This window comes from Scyliorhinus torazame, chromosome 20, assembly GCF_047496885.1.
Source record: "Scyliorhinus torazame isolate Kashiwa2021f chromosome 20, sScyTor2.1, whole genome shotgun sequence".
NCBI lineage: Eukaryota > Metazoa > Chordata > Chondrichthyes > Carcharhiniformes > Scyliorhinidae > Scyliorhinus > Scyliorhinus torazame.
This window is the reverse complement of record NC_092726.1, coordinates 41,045,088-41,058,144: the sequence shown is the minus strand read 5'-3', so window position 1 is coordinate 41,058,144 and position 13,057 is coordinate 41,045,088.

Sequence of the window (13,057 nt, the reverse complement as noted above, 5' to 3'; positions counted from 1 at the left end):
AATGGCTGAGGAACTGAACATTTTTTTGGGGGTCGGTCTTCACAGTGGAAGCAGAAAAAACATGCCAGTGACTTATGAAAATCAAGGAACTTAAGACGATTGTTATCATTGAGGAGGTAGTAGGTAGACAAGTGGCATGGCACTGATGGAGTTCAACCCAGGGTCCTAAAAGAGATGGCTAGGGAAATTGCAAATGCACGAGTGATAATTTAGCAAAATTCACTGGATTCTGGGCTGGTCCCGGCACATTCCAAATTAGCAAACGTGACATCACTATTTTAAAAAGGAGGTAAGCAGAAAGAGGGTGACTATAGGCCTGTTAGTTTAACTTCGGTAGTAGGGAAGATAGAATAGAATAGAGTAGAACAATACAGCGCAGTACAAGCCCTTCGGCCCACGATGTTGCACCGAATCAAAAGCCATCTAACCTACACTATACCATTATCATCCATATGTTTATCCAATAAACTTTTAAATGCCCTCAATGTTGGCGAGTTCACTACTGTAGCAGGTAGGGCATTCCACGGCCTCACTACTCTTTGCGTAAAGAACCTACCTCTGACCTCTGTCCTATATCTATTACCCCTCAGTTTAAGGCTATGTCCCCTCGTGCTAGCCATTTCCATCCGCGGGAGAAGGCTCTCACTGTCCACCCTATCTAACCCTCTGATCATTTTGTATGCCTCTATTAAGTCTCCTCTTAAGCTTCTTCTCTCTAACGAAAACAACCTCAAGTCCATTAGCCTTTCCTCATGAGATTTTCCCTCCATACCAGGCAACATCCTGGTAAATCCTCTCTGCACCCGTTCCAAAGCCTCCACGTCCTTCCTATAATGCGGTGACCAGAACTGTACGCAATACTCCAAATGCGGCCGTACCAGAGTTCTGTACAGCTGCAACATGACCTCCCGACTCCGGAACTCAATCCCTCTACCAATAAAGGCCAACACTCCATAGGCCTTCTTCACCACCCTACCAACCTGGGTGGCAACTTTCAGGGATTATGTACATGGACACCTAGATACCTCTGCTCATCCACACTTTCAAGAACTTTTCCATTCGCCAAATATTCCACATTCCTGTTATTCCTTCCAAAGTGAATCACCTCACACTTCTCTACATTAAACTCCATTTGCCACCTTTCAGCCCAGCACTGCAGCTTATCTATATCCCTCTGTAACCTGCTACTTCCTTCCACACTATCGACAACACCACCGACTTTAGTGTCGTCTGCAAATTTACTCACCCACCCTTCTGCGCCTTCCTCTAGGTCATTGGTAAAAATGACAAACAGCAACGGCCCCAGAACAGATCCTTGTGGTACTCCACTTGTGACTGTACTCCATTCTGAACACTTCCCATCAACCACCACCCTCTGTCTTCTTTCAGCTAGCCAATTTCTGATCAACATCTCTAAATCACCCTGAATCTCCAGCCTCCGTATATTCTGCAATAGCCTACCGTGGAGAACCTTATCAAACGCTTTGCTGAAATCCATATACACCACATCAACTGCTTTACCCTCGTCTACCTGTTCAGTCACCTTCTCAAAGAACTCGATAAGGTTTGTGACGCATGACCTACCCTTCACAAAGCCATGCTGACTATCCCTGATCATAGTATTCCTATCTAGATGATTATAAATCTTGTCTCTTATTATTCCCTCCAAGACTTTACCCACTACAGACGTGAGGCTCACCGGTCTATAGTTGCCGGCGTTGTCTCTGCTCCCCTTTTTGAACAAAGGGACCACATTTGCTATCCTCCAGTCCTCTGGCACTATTCCTGTAGCCAATGATGACATAAAAATCAAAGCCAATGGTCCAACAATCTCTTCCCTGGCCTCCCAGAGAATCCTAGGATAAATCCCATCAGGTCCCGGGGACTTATCTATTTTCAGCCTGTCCAGAATTGCCAACACCTCTTCCCTACGTACCTCAATGCCATCTAATCTATTTACCTGGAGCTCAGCATTCTCCTCCACAACATTATCTTTTTCCTGAGTGAATACTGACGAAAAATATTCATTTAGTATCTCGCCTATCTCTTCAGACTCTACACACAACTTCCCATCCCTGTCCTTGACTGGTCCTACTCTTTCCCTAGTCATTCGCTTATTCCTGACATACCTATAGAAAGCTTTTGGGTTTTCCTTGATCCTTCCTGCCAAATACTTCTCATGTCCCCTCCTTGCTCGTCTTAGCTCTCTCTTTAGATCCTTCCTCGCTACCTTGTAACTATCCATCGCCCCAACTGAAACTTCACACCTCATCTTCACATAGGCCTCCTTCCTCTTAACAAGAGATTCCACTTCTTTGGTAAACCACGGTTCCCTCGCTCGGCACCTTCCTCCCTGCCTGACCGGTACATACTTATCAAGAACACGCAGTAGGTGATCCTTGAACAAGCTCCACTCATCCAGTGTGCCCAACACTTGCAGCCTACTTCTCCACCTTATCCCCCCCCAAGTCACGTCTAATGGCATCATAATTTCCCTTCCCCCAGCTATAACTCTTGCCCTGCGGTGTATACTTATCCCTTTCCATCCTTAACGTAAACATCACCGAATTGTGGTCACTGTCCCCAAAGTGCTCACCTACCTCCAAATCCAACACCTGGCCTGGTTCATTACCCAAAACCAAATCCAATGTGGCCTCGCCTCTTGTTGGCCTGTCAACAAACTGTGTCAGGAAAACCTCCTGCACACACTGTACAAAAAACGACCCATCTAATGTACTCGAACTATATCTTTTCCAGTCAATATTTGGAAAGTTAAAGTCTCCCATAATAACTACCCTGTTACTTTCGCTCTTACCAGGATCATCCTCGCCATCCTTTCCTCTACATCCCTAGAACTATTTGGAGGCCTATAGAAGACTCCCAACAGTGTGATCTCTCCTTTCATGTTTCTAACCTCAGCCCATACTACCTCGGAATATGAGTCCCCATCTAGAATCCTCTCCGCCACCGTAATACTGCTCTTGACTAGCAGCGCCACACCTCCCCCTCTTTGCCTCCTTCTCTGAGCTTACTAAAACACCTAAACCCCGGAACCTGCAACATCCATTCCTGTCCCTGCTCTATCCATGTCTCCGAAATGGCCACAACATCGAAGTCCCAGGTACCAACCCATGCTGCCAGTTCCCCTACCTTATTTCCTATACTCCTGGCATTGAAGTAGACACACTTCAAACCACCTACCTGAACACTGGCCCCCTCCTGCGACGTCAAATCTGTAGAATCCCAAGTTTCTTTACCCGTCAGTCTGGCCTCAATAAAAGTCGAGATGGATTTGCAGGTACAGCATTAGTTATTTTATTTAACTTGCAAGTGTTCCTCAATTCTCAGGAGCACGAAGCACATCGTGCTCCATAGACTTCTGGAATCAAGTGAGGATATGGAACAAAGGAATCTGTACTGATACATTCAAATGGCATCAAGTTTCACATACACGATGCACATAGGTCATCCTATATCCCTCCTGACCTGTTGATCTATTCTGATTGGCTCACTTCCAATCCCTTCCTCTGGCCCCTATTACCCAGCATCCTTTTCTCTTGCTTTGGTGGACACACCTCTTCCTGCTTTTCCATGCGGTCTGAAATCCTTTGTCTGTGAACTCACCAGAATTAAACTGGCCTACTTCTACATTACATTAACTAATATCTCTAAAGGAACTATTTTATATCACATTCGTCACCTCAATGACACTGTTCAGACCGTGCATTCCAGACTTCAGCAACTCGCTGCCCTATAACATGTTCTCTCATTTTGCTTTCATTATTTTTGCAACATTTTTAAAATTGATGTCCTCTCGCTCCCCATCTCCAAGGATGGAATGCGTTTCACCGGATCTACTCTGTTCCGACCCCTCAATATGATGATTCTCTCTGTCTCCGATCTCTCGGCTCTAAGATGGCCCTGGCCTTCCATGTGTTTCTCCTTGTTGCTGATGCTGGGAAAGATCCTGCAGTAGGTTTCTGTCCCCTTCAGCAATTCCTAGTTGACTAGGAGGCACTCAGCACCTGCGGTCAGATACACTGACAGGATTTACCATTTAATAGTCAACCGCTCCGAACACATTATGAAGACAAATTCCGGGGCCATCAATTCCTGAACAGGGACTCGCACCCACATCTACTGACCCTGAGGGTTACGCATCCCTCACCCGAACACTGTGTCCCCTGGTGCTTGACCCCCCCCCCTCAACGAAGGAGAACTGCTGCTTCCGATTTCCCGTCCAAACCCCTCAGAATCGTATTCATCTCAACCATATCCCCTCTCAGCCGTCTAGCTCTGAAGAAAACAACCCAAACACCTTATAGCTCAGAGAATCCATCCCAGGCAAAATCCTGATGAATCTCCTCTGCACCTCCTACATTGCAATAACCTCCTTCCGACAGTGAGGATTCTACATCTGCACGCAGAACTCGAGCTGGGCCCTACGCAACGTTCTGTTTAACTTCTACATAACCCCCTTGCTATTATATTCTACGCCATGACTGAGGAAAGCAAGTGTCCCATATGCCCCTATAACTACTCTGTTCACATACTCTTTCGCCTTCAGAGATCTGTGAACAAGTACCCCAATGTCCATCTGTTCTTCTGAGCTTCCTAGTGTCCTGCTCTTCATTACAGACTCCCCTGTCCTGTTTCTTCCTCCTGAGAGCATCACCTCGCACTAATCAGGGTTAAATCCCATCTGCCACTGCTCTGCCCATCTGACCAAACCAAACTGTTACCTACGTTTCTCTTCTTCACTGGTAGCCAGCCGCCTTACCAATCCTGGTGTTATCTGCAAACTTCCCTCACGTACTCACCATATTGAAATTCTCCTCATATTTCGCAATATTTCCAAGTTTCATATCATGCACTTTTTTTCAAATTGTCTCCTTTACACCAAGCTCCAGGTCGTTTCGATCAATAGATAGGGAATGATATAATGAATAATAATGTAATACATTTTATCTTTTTATAATATAGGTAGAAACTACAGAATCAGACGCAGAACCACACACACAATCACACACTCTGACAAATGCATGGAAACAAAAATACATCAAAACTGAAACAAACGGAGTGAGACGCAAACACACATGCACAGTACTCTCGGACATCTAGATACAGGCATCTCCCCATAATCACACACACATACATCCAGAGGCAAACACTCACGCACTTCGGTCCGGGGACAAATATATTTCCCAATTTTCTCCTGACACAAACCCATCTGGGAATGTTGTGAGGTGGATGAAAGGATGCTTCAAGGAGAATTATAATATTGTCACAAGCAGGCTTACATTAACACTGCAATGAAGTTACTGTGAAAAAGCCCCTCGTCGTCACATTCCGGTGGCTGTTCGGGTACACAGAAGGAGAATTCAGAATGTCAAAATTACCGAACAGCACGTCTTCTGGAATTATGGGAGTACCCGGAGGAAACCCACGCAGGCACGGAGAGAATGTGCAGACTCCGCACAGATACTGACCAAGCCAGAAATCGAACCTGAGACCCTGACGCTGTGAAGCCTTATTGCAAACCACTGTGCTACCGTGCTTCCATGGGAATTTGTTAGGCTGAGCGAATGGGCAAGGATATGGCAGGTGGAATTTAAACTGAATAAGTGTGAACTTATCCGCTTTGTTGGAAAGAACAAGGGAATTTCTTCAAAGGTGCGAGATTGCAAACGGTTGATATCCAGAGAGAGCTCTGTGTTCTTATTCCCTAAAAGCTAGTGTGCGAGCACAGCAAACAGCCAGGAAGGCATATGGGACGTTGACATTTCTCGCTCGGGAATATTAGTGCAGCAATAAATATGTCTTGCTACAATTGTACACAGGCTTTGTCAGACTGCACTTGGGCTACTGTGTAGAATTTTGTTCTCCTTGTCTCAGGAAGGGGTCATTGTGGAAGGTGTGGAAGGGAAATTCGCCAGACTATATCAGGGATGGTGAGATTGCCTGATGACGAGATATTAAGGAAAATGTGCTCTGCAGAGTCCCAAGAATGAGGTGACCTGCTTGAAGCATAGACAATTATTACAAGACGTAACATTATTAATGTAGATTGGATGTTTTCCTGGCTGATGCGATGAGAACCCAGTCTCAGAATCGGGTGTCGACCATTGCAGACTGAGGAGGAACCACTTCACTCAGTGGGTTGGGAATCGTTGTAATTCTCAAATCCGGAGGGCTATGGAATATCAATTATTGAGCAAGTTACAGCAGAAATCGAATGTGTGCAAATAAAATAGGAATATCTGTGTGAGTGTGCGTGGGTAAGTGCGTGCCATGTTCTGTTTGAATTATGGTGCAGGCTTGATGGGCCAATGGTCGACACCTGTCTTTTCTTCCTTTGAGACTTAAATACGCAAATCGTCACACTCAACTCGCACACACGCACACACTGACACACTCTCCACATACACTCACACACATTCACACTCACACATTCACACACACACGCATTGTCATACACATACACACACTCACACAAGCACTCACATACATATGCACACTCATATATTCACACATACATTTCCGCTCACACACACTGACACAGATACACACGCACACGCAAACATACACACTCACACACAGTTACATACACATGCACACATAGCTATTCAAACATTCGCACGCACACAGACGTAAATACACATTCACACACGCACACACATCCGTACGTACACACATACAGATACATGCACACAGATATACACCGAGGTTCGCTTTATATAATTAACCATTTAGGCAACTTGGCAGAATGCAACACATCATAGTTTGGCAATGACACACAACTACAGACCGCATTGTCAGCAGCATCGCTGGAAACATCAAATGGCAGAGAGCATACTAAAGATTTGTGAATAGCAAAACTGGAGATTCAGTTTCCGCATCGGCAAATAAAACTTTTATGCATTTTATAGTGAGAGAAGACGAACTGTGTTCTTTATAAATACGCGGTGCACCTCAACGTTGCAATTTTACTCAGAAATTGTCATCCCCAGGCACAGCATTTCTGTGTAATAGGAGTGAACCATAAGCTAAAATAGTCATTTCACAAAGTTCAAAATAACTAGTCACTTTTCTGTGGCAGCTTTCGGAAACTGACAGTGCAATCGAGTCAAGTGTTCACGAGTGTATTGGAAAATGATTAGAAGACGTTTCGAATTAGATATTCCTGCATTATGAAACTGTGTGATCGATTTAGGGATAAGAAAGGAGGTTGATGAACAAATAATGCCCTTTTTTGTTGACATCAGATTTTCAACGTTGAATATTCACAACCTCAATGTGCTGAGAGAAAGGATTTATTAACCAAAGCCGGGAATTAAAATTCTTCAGAGAAGTGAAAATGCAACAGGAGCAGAGAATACACAAAACACTGAGACACAAAAGTGCTTCGGAAGTGTCCCCAAGCTGTGAGGATGTTCAGAGTCAGGTAGTAACTCACTCACAGACCAGATACACCTCTGAATGTAAAGATGAAGATGTGATCTCGCTCCGTTAATGAGATGCATTGACAAAGTGTCTAAATTTGTGTTGTGTGTGAATTTGTGTGTCTGTACACATTTGTGTGGGTGAGAGGTCATTGTTTAATCGAAATTGAGATGGTCCAGTCTCGAGAGAAGGCTCGTTGGGCTGAATGGCCATCCCTTGTTCCTGTGTACCTGTCTTGGGAGTGTTCGAACGGACTGCGCGTTAGCTCAGAACGTTTAATAACTGAAGGGGAAATAGAGAACAAAAATTAGATAACAGAATCGCGCTCAGGAGGAGCAAAAATGGTGACAAGTGTGATAAGGGTCAATGCAGGGCTGAGGATGTTGTACCTAAATGCACGCTGTATATGAAACAAGGTAATGAGCTTGCTGTGGACATTGAAATTGGCCCGTACGTTGTTTTGATCATCACAGAGACGTGTCTTCAAGGGGATCAGGGCTGGGATCTAAATATACAAGGATCTGTGTCATTTCGAAAGGAAAGGCAGATGGGCAAAGGGGGCGCGGTTGCATCGTCAGTAATGAATGAACTTAAATAGATAGCAAGGAGTGATATCGCATCATGAGGCATATAATCTCTGTGGGTAGAGTTTAAGAATCACAAAGGTAAAAAGTCGCTGATGCCAGTTATGTACCGGCCCCCTAGCAATAGTCAGGATGGGAGGCAGAAAATAAATCAATAGAAAAAAAGAAAAGGCATGTAAAGAAACGCAATACTGCAATAATCATGGTGAACCTCTATATACAAGTGGACTGGGAAAATCGCGTTAGTAGTGTATTCCAACAAAGGAATTTGTCGAATGTCGAAGAGATGTTTTTTTGTCGATGATTGTGTCAGACCCTCCGAGGGAACAGGTATTTCTGGAACTGGTGATGTGTAATGCGGCAGACTTGATTAGGGAATTCATGGTGAAGGAACCGTCAGGGAGCAGTGAACACGATATGATGTAATTTACCCTGCAGTTTGAGAGGGAGACGCTGGAAACAGGTGTGAGGGTATTACAATTATATAAAGGATACAAATATACATACAATTATACAAAGAGACGAGGAAGGAGCTGGCTAGAGTTCATTGGAAAGGGAACCTGGCAGGGAAGACAGTGGAACAGCAACGGCAGAGTTCTGGAGGGTTTTCGGGAGACGCAACATAAATTAATCCCAAGGAGTAACATTTGCAAAGGGGAGGACAAGGCATCCATGGCCGACGAGGGAAATCAAGGACAGCTGAAAAGCAAAAAAAAAGCTGACAACGTGGCGTGGATTTAAGGGAATCTAGAAGCTGTTGAAGCCTTGAAAAACGAGCAGAGGACTAGTAAAAATGCAATAAGGTGTGAGAAGATGAAGTTGGAGTGCCAGCTAGTAACATAAAAGATGATAGGAAGAGGTTTATTCACTATAAAAATGTAAGAGAGAGTACACATTGGACGACTGGGAAATGTGGCTGGAGAAATCATAAAATAGGAAACAAAGAAATGGCAGGGGAACTGAATAGTTCATTTACATTGGTTTTCACGGTGGGGGACATGAGCGGGATGTCAGAACTCTAGGAGAATCAGGGGCCACAGGCGAGTGTAGTGGCCATCACGAAGGAGAAGGTTCTGGGGAAACCGATAGGTCTCAAGGTTGGTACATATCCTGGACAGGATGGACTATGCCCCAGGGTTCTAAAAGGGATAGCTTAGGAGATTGTGGAGGCATTGGTGATGATCTTTCAGGAATCACTGGAGGCAGGCACGGTCCCAGAGGACTGGAAAGTGACAAATGTAACACCGGTGTTTCAGAACTGAGGGAGGCAGTAGACGGTAAAGCATTCACCAGTTGGTCTGACTTCGGTCATTGGTAAGATTTTAGAGTCCATTATTATACATGAGAACGTAGAGCACTTGGAAGTGCATGATAAAATAGGACTGAGTTAGCACGGCTTCGTTAAGGGGAGGTCATGTCTGACAAATCCGTTAGTTCTTTGAGGAAGCAGCAAGGAAGTTAGACAAAGGAGAACCAAAGGAAGACGTGATTTGTTTAGATTTCCATAAGGCGTTTGACAAGGTGCCGCAGACGACACTGTTAAATACGTTAAACTTCCATTACATCAACGGTAAGATCCTGGCATGGATAGAGGATTGGCTGACTGGCAGAAGGCAGTGGGGATGAAGGGGTATTTGTTAGGATAGCAGCCGGTGACTAGTGGTGTGCCTCAGGGGCCTGTGCTGGGACCACAGCTTTTCACAATATACATTAATAATATGGAATCAGGAACTGAAGCAATGGCAGAGTTCTGGAGGGTTTTCGGGAGGCGCAACAGAAATTAATCCCAAGGAGGTAACACTTGCGAAGTGGAGGACAAGGCATCCATGGCTGACGAGGGAATTCAAGGATAGCTAAGTTTGCAGGTGATACAAACATTTGTAGAGGGACAGGTAGTATTGAGGAAGTAGCGGAATGCAGAAGTACTTGGACAGGCCAGGAGAATGGGTAAATAAGTGGCAAATGAAATGCAATGTAGGAAATGTAAGGTTATGATTTTGGACGTAGGAATGGAGGCATAGACTATTTACTTCCTGGGGAAATGTTTAAGAAATCAGAAGCACAAAGGGACTTGGGAATCCTTGTTCAAGATTCTCTGAAGGTTGACGTGCAGGTACAGTCGGGAGTTCGGAAGGCAAAAGGAATGTGAGCATTTATGCCGAGAGTGCTAGAAGACAAGGACAGGGATTGTCCTTCTGAGGCAATATAAGGCTCTGGTCAGGCCTAAATTGTGTATTGGGAGCACTTTTGGCCGCGCATCTCACGAAGGATGTGCTGGCCTTGGAAACGTCCCAAAGGAGGTTCACAAGAATGATCCCTGGAATGAATAGCTTGTCGTATGAGGAACGGTTGAGGACTCTGGGTCTGTACTCTTTGGAGTTTAGATGGGTGACGTGTAGAGGATGTTGCCACTTGTGGGATAAACTAGATGCAGAGGAGACAATCTCAGACAAAAGGGACGATCCTTTAAAATAGAGATGAGGAGCAATCTCTTCAGCCACAGGGTGGTGAATCTATGAAAGGCTTTGTCGCAGAAGGCTGTGGAGCTAAATCGCTGAGTGGCGTTAATACAGGGATAGATAAGTTCTTGATAAAAAGGGGATCCGGGCTATGTGAAGGAAGCAGGAGAATAGGACGTGAAAAAATATCGCCATGATTGAACGTTGGCGAAAACTCGATTGGCCATGTGGCCGAATTCTGCTCCACTGTCTTATGGTCTTATGGGATTTAACCTCGTTCTGTGCCTGTCCTGGGTGTATTTCATGGAGACAAGAAAGGAACAGCTTTACTCTATATATTACCCTTGCTGCACCTCTCCACGGTATTTAAGACGTGGACAGTGTAGAGATGATTTACTCGGTGTCTAATCCATGCAGTCCCTGCCTTGGGCTAGTTTGATCGGGCAGTTTTGCGCGAGATTTACTCTGTATCTAACCCTGTGCTGTACCTGCCCTCGGAATGCTTAATGGGAGAGCATGGAGGGTACTTTACTCTGTGTGTACTGTGTATTACTGCACTTATAGAAGACATTGGTGAGCCAATACCGAGCGTATTGCGTGAAGTTTTGATCTCCCATTTTAGGAAATAATATATAATCAATAAAGATAATGCAGAAAAGGTTCATTAGGTGGATAACTGGGGTGGCCGGATTGTCCTGTGAGGAGAGATTAGGTTCGACAGAGCCTCTATTCATTGGAGTTTGAAACTCTCAGTAAAACTGGTGTTGTCATACGGCTATGGGGGCTGCGTGGGGAATTGGGAAGCTATAGAAAATAGTGCAGTGCTCTAGGGAGAGAGCGGGGCCGTCGGATGAGTTTGGGGATTGATACAGACCTCTTGGGAGAGAGCGCCATTTGTTGATTGACAGAGGATTACCGGAAGGCAATTGGTCTGTGAGATTATTTTGGAGATTCGGACAGGACTCTGGGGATTGTCTGTGCAGCGGTATTCATTTTGGATTAGCCCAAGGCTACTGTGAGTTAATGGAATAGTAGAATTAGATTCAGCATTGATTCCGGGATACGGGCAGAGGGCGGGACACTGGGAATAGCTTGTGGAATGATTCAGGGATATGGGGAGAGCACGGGGCAGTGGGACCTGTTTGCGGAATGATAGAATCTTAACAGGACGGGAGGTTGTCCTTGGGCCCATTGAGTCTGCACGGAATCTCGGAAAGAGAACGCTACCTCGGGTCAGGCCTTTGCCCTGCTCCCGTAACTCAGTAATTCCACCTTACCTTTTGGACATTAAGGACAATTTAACATGGCAAATCCACCTAACATGCATAATTTGGACTGTAGGACGAAATTCGAGCAACCGGAGGAAACCCACACGAACACAGGGTCAAAGCACAATCTTCAGACAACAACTCATCCAAGGCCTGAATTGAGCCAGGAACTGAGCTGACAGAACACTGGCAACCGTTCTTGACATGATCCAGGTCAATGTGGAGAGAGCAAGAACGTTGGATAAGTTCAAGATGATATGTATCGGGATAGAGTGAGTCAGTGCGATCAGTTTTGGCATTGGTATATGACAATGGTGAGCAAGCTGGGAGTGGGAATGCTTAACGAATTTTCCCTGTTTTTTTGCGGGAGATAAGGATGTAGATATAGTTTGGATTGATACAGTGTTATGGGGAATGCACGTGGCAGCCAGATTAATTTACGACTGATTCAGGGGTACGGAAATACAGTGGGAAGAGTATTTGACAAAGGGCTGGGGTGAGATAGTGGGGCAGTGAAAGTAATTTAGGGACACTCCGAAGCTAGTTCAGGGAATGATCCAGTGCAATAGGGAGAGAGTGGGCCAGTGCGATTAGTTGTGAATTGATACAGGGCTGTGGGGATATAGAGAAGCAATGACATTAGTTTGGGGCTTTACACAGGGCTGTACAGTGAGCCCGGAACACTGGCATTAGTTTGGGGATTTATACAGGGCTGCAGAGACAGAGCGGAACACTGGTATTCGTTTGGGGATTGACACAGGGCCACAGAGAGAGGCGGGCAATGGGATTAGTATAGGGGTCCATACAGGGCTAGGAGACGTTTGTTAATTAATTTGTGAATTGATGCAGGGCTGTGGGCGCGAGCAGGGAAGCAAAAATTTTGTGGATTTTTACAAGGCTGTGGTGAGAGAGCGGAGCAGTGAATTACTTTTGCGATTTATATGAGGCTACGGGGAGAGAGTACGGCAGAGGATTAATTTTGCGATTGATACAGGGTTACAGAGAGAAAGCGGAGAAGTGGGACCATTTTGGTTATTGATGCAGGGCTAAAGGGAGAGCGACAGATTATATTTGGGATTGATGCAGGGTTATGGAGTGAGAGTGGAGCAGTCCGATTCATTTGGGTTTAATAGAGATATGGGAACAGAGTGGGTCAGTAGGATTAGTTTGGACATTTACATAGGGCTATGGGGATAGGGCCTGGCAGTGGAATTAGTTTGGGGATTGAAGCAGGCCTGTCCGCGGAGGAAGCAGGGTACTGGGATCAATCTTATGACTAAACCAGTCATTCCTGGAGATTTAT